General features: G+C 41.5%; 1 long non-coding RNA gene across 1 annotated transcript; it reads right to left on the bottom strand.

Moving 5' to 3' along the window:
- Positions 1 to 3,346: 3,346 nt before the first annotated feature.
- Positions 3,347 to 4,041, bottom strand: LOC137839957 (uncharacterized). Its single transcript, XR_011086347.1, has 3 exons — positions 3,772 to 4,041; positions 3,548 to 3,594; positions 3,347 to 3,424 (listed from the first exon to the last, which is right to left on the bottom strand). It is a non-coding gene; the product is annotated as an uncharacterized lncRNA (long non-coding RNA).
- Positions 4,042 to 4,303: the final 262 nt, after the last annotated feature.

Here is a 4,303-nt window from a genome sequence, read left to right on the forward strand (position 1 = left end):
CAGTGCGGAATGGTGTTGTTCAGTGCGGCATGGTGTTGTTCAGTGCGGCATGGTGTTGTTCAGTGCGGCATGGTGTTGTTCAGTGCGGCATGGTGTTGTTCAGTGCGGCATGGTGTTGTTCAGTGCAGCATGGTGTTGTTCAGTGCGGGATGGTGTTCAATGCGGGATCGTGTTGTTCAGTGCGGCATGGTGTTGTTCAGTGCGGCATGGTGTTGTTTAGTGCGGCATGGTGTTGTTCATTTCGGCATAATGTTGTTCAGTGCGGCATAATGTTGTTTAGTGCGGCATGGTGTTGTTCAGTGCGGGATGGTGTTGTTCAGTGCGTTATAATGTTGTTCAGTGCGGCATGGTGTTGTTCAGTGCGGCATGGTGTTGTTCAGTGCGGCATGGTGTTGTTCAGTGCGGCATAATGTTGTTCAGTGCGGCATAATGTTGTTCAGTGCGGGATGGTGTTGTTCAGTGCGGGATGGTGTTGTTCAGTGCGGCATGGTGTTCAATGCGGAATGGTGTTGTTCAGTGCAGGATGGTGTTGTTCAGTGCGGCATGGTGTTGTTCAGTGCGGCATAATGTTGTTCAGTGCGGCATGGTGTTGTTCAGTGCGGCATGGTGTTGTTCAGTGCGGCATGGTGTTGTTCAGTGCGGCATGGTGTTGTTCAGTGCGGCATGGTGTTGTTCAGTGCGGCATGGTGTTGTTCAGTGCGGCATGGTGTTGTTCAGTGCGGCATAATGTTCAGTGCGGCATAATGTTGTTCAGTGCGGCATAATGTTGTTCAGTGCGGCATGGTGTTGTTCAGTGCGGGATGGTGTTGTTCAGTGCGGGATGGTGTTGTTCAGTGCAGGATGGTGTTGTTCAGTGCGGCATGGTGTCTTTCAGTGCGGCATGGTGTCTTTCAGTGCGGCATGGTGTCGTTCAGTGCGGCATGGTGTCTTTCAGTGCGGCATGGTGTCGTTCAGTGAGGCATGGTGTTGTTCAGTGCGGCATGGTGTTGTTTAGTGCGGCATGGTGTTGTTCAGTGCGGGATGGTGTTGTTCAGTGTGGCATGGTGTTCAGTGCGGCATGGTGTTGTTCAGTGCGGTATCGTGTTGTTCAGTGCGGTATCGTGTTTCTCAGTGCGGTATCGTGTTGTTCAGTGCAGTATCGTTGTGTTGTTCGTATTGTGTTGTGTTGTTCGTAATGTGTTGTGTTGTTCGTATTGTGTTGTGTTGTTCGTATTGTGTTGTGTTGTTCGTATTGTGTTGTGTTGTTCATATTGTGTTGTTCATATTGTGTTGAGTTGTTCGTATTGTGTTGTGTTGTTCGTATTGTGTTGCCTTTAACACTTAGCCTCTAACACTTAGCCTCTAACACTTAGCCTCTAGCATCTAGAAGGTAAATAAATAGGAAGGAAGGACTCACCGGTGACGTCTTCGCCCACGTCCAAGCGTTGTACTTTGTATTTTCATCCTTCTGACAGTGGAAAACATAGCCAACAAACACCGTGGAACCTAAACGAATGAAAGAAAACTATCATTTGGCCACAACCAACATTCACAGATACAACACAATGTGACGTGCGGGGTTGAGGTTAAAGGTTGAGTGAAGGGCCCTCGTTTTAAACTACTTTTTTGAAAAGGATTGGGAACAAGTAAGACGTATTTAATTTATTTAATGGGAAGTAGTAAGAGCTATTGAATTTAATCTATGTATTATATTCTATTGTATTGTATTCTGTTGTATTCTTTTGGATTGTATTCACACTAACCCCACTAAAACTTCAGCCCACAAAAACTCGCCTCTGGCGCCTAGCCTCTGGCACTTAGCCTCTAACACTTAGCCTTTAACACTTAGCCTTTAACACTTAGCCTTTAACACTTAGCCTTTAACACTTAGCCTTTAACACTTAGCCTAGAAGGTGAATAAATAGGGTTAAAGGTTGAGTGAAGGGCCCTCGTTTTAAACTACTGTTTTGAAAAGGAGTGGGAACAAGTAAGACGTATTTAATTTATTTAATGGGAAGTAGTAAGACTTATTAAATTTATTTAATCTACTTTTCTTCCCAGGCAAAATTTGATGTGCTGCAATTCCAAATTTCCAAAGTGAATGAAGGAATGAAGTCCTTTAAATTATGATTTTGTATAAATACTAGGCATTAACACAAAATCAACGGCACAAAATGGGCAGACTTTACTTGTTTGAAAAGGACTGGTTACAAGACAGACTTTTTTAATTTATTTAATGGGAAGAAGACTTAGTTTAATTGATCTATTTTTGTTCCCTGGCAAAATTCGATTTGCTGCAATTCCAAATTTCCAAAGTGAATGAAGGCAAGAAGTCGTTTAAATTATGATTTTGTTTAAATACTAGGCATGGACACAAAATCTACGGCACAAAATGGGCAGACTTTACTTGTTTGAAGAGGACTTTGTTACAAGACAGACTTTTCTGATTTATTTATTGGGAAGAAGACTTATTTAGTTTATTTAATCTATTTTTGTTCCCTGGCAAAATTGGATTTGCTGAAACTGTATTTTGCCAAATCTTGCCTTGAGACCTGATAGGAAGTATTAAACGCTTAGTTAAATCAATACAAGTTGGTAGTAAGAGCGAGTAATGTTGGTTGAACCGATGAATGAAGGTTGAAAGCAATTTAAATTATGACTTTGTATAAATACTAGATATTAACAGAACATCTACTGCGCGAAATGGGCAGAGTTTACTTGTTTGAGAAGGAGTGGCTTATTCAAAACTAAGATTTATTTAATCTGTTTGTTCCCAGGCAAAATTGGATGTGATGCAATTCCAAATTTCACCACATGACGGTGCCCAATTTCGACTTCATAGGACATATTAAACACTTAGCTTGTTATTATGTTCAAGGTAATCAGATTTGTTTATTATTCTAATGGCCTCTTCAAAACTATTCTGGATTACTACTTTGGATCTATTCTACATTACTTGGCAACAACATACTCTGTAACAGATTAGGCAGTATAATCATATATGTTAATTTGAGAGTGCCCACACTCAATCTACTTATCGTGATGTGTTAAATCAATTACTGTTAGACATTATTTGTCTGATAATCTACCAAATCTTTGAATTGAAGAATTTGTGATTTAATTAATAGCTTGTTCAGGGTAATCAGACTTGTATATAATTCTAATGGCCTTCTTTTGAAAACTATTCTGAATTACAACTTTGGATCTTATATTACTTTGCAACAATCTACTCGGTGACAGATTAGGCAGTATAATCACATATGTTAACTTCAGTGCCCACACTGTATTTATTTATGGTTATTTGTTAAATCAAGTACTGTTAGACATGAAATAGGAAGTGTTTAACATAAATGTTATGGCTACTCACCATTGTAGCTCGCTCCTGGTCAATGATATGAGCCTCTTCTTGCAGTGGAAAACTTGCAGCCAACAAACACCGTGGAACCTACAGGAATGAAATTAAACATTAACATTTCGCCTGGACCAACATTCACACGTACAACGCAACGCGGCTACACTTCTGCTATTACAAACGTAAATCTCCTTAAACACAACGAGTGTTACTTACCGTGTACGCTCTAGGCAAAATTGGATGTGATGCAATTCCAAATCTATCTGAAACGGCAGTTAAAAGTAGAGTTACATCAAGTTTTCTTTTTTAATCAACACAATCATTTACAACCGTTGACCAGAAAGAATCGTCGAAATTCGACGTCCCCCACAAACGCCACGCTCACTCGCTTTTCAGGGCAACAAAAGTACTTCTTTTTAAAAACGATGAGTTGTACTTACCGTGTACGCTCTGGACGGTCCAGTTGCAAGCAGAAAATAAAAATATTTCTCTTGTTAGTCGTATGTTACCATCCGCTGTGTCTTTGTCAACATCGCCGCCATTTTCCTACTTCCTGCTGCGAGCCACGCCCACGGATTTAAATTTGGGCGGAAGCTCTTTCCATTGGCGTCGTTTTCGCGTATAGCAAATCCGATTGGTTGGGAAGGGGGCACGGTTATGCAGCCGAGGGGTCCTGTGATCGGTGGGATGTAAAGTAGGCGTCGACGTCACGTCCGCGTCACGTGACCACGACGTGGCAGACGTCATATAGCAACCGCTGTTTTGTTTAGTAGACTTACAGTTGTTATGCATTGACATAATGGCGCACACACCAAATAGATTTAAATAAATTAAATAATTCTTCTGCCCACTCTCTTTTAAACAAGTTAACTCTCCCCGCGGATTTGAATTCCGGCGAAAGTTACGCCCATCGACGTCACGTATGTCACGTGACCACGACGTGGCAGATGTCATATAGCAACCGCTGTTTTG

This window comes from Syngnathus scovelli, unplaced genomic scaffold (assembly GCF_024217435.2).
Source record: "Syngnathus scovelli strain Florida unplaced genomic scaffold, RoL_Ssco_1.2 HiC_scaffold_28, whole genome shotgun sequence".
Taxonomy (NCBI): Eukaryota; Metazoa; Chordata; class Actinopteri; order Syngnathiformes; family Syngnathidae; genus Syngnathus; species Syngnathus scovelli.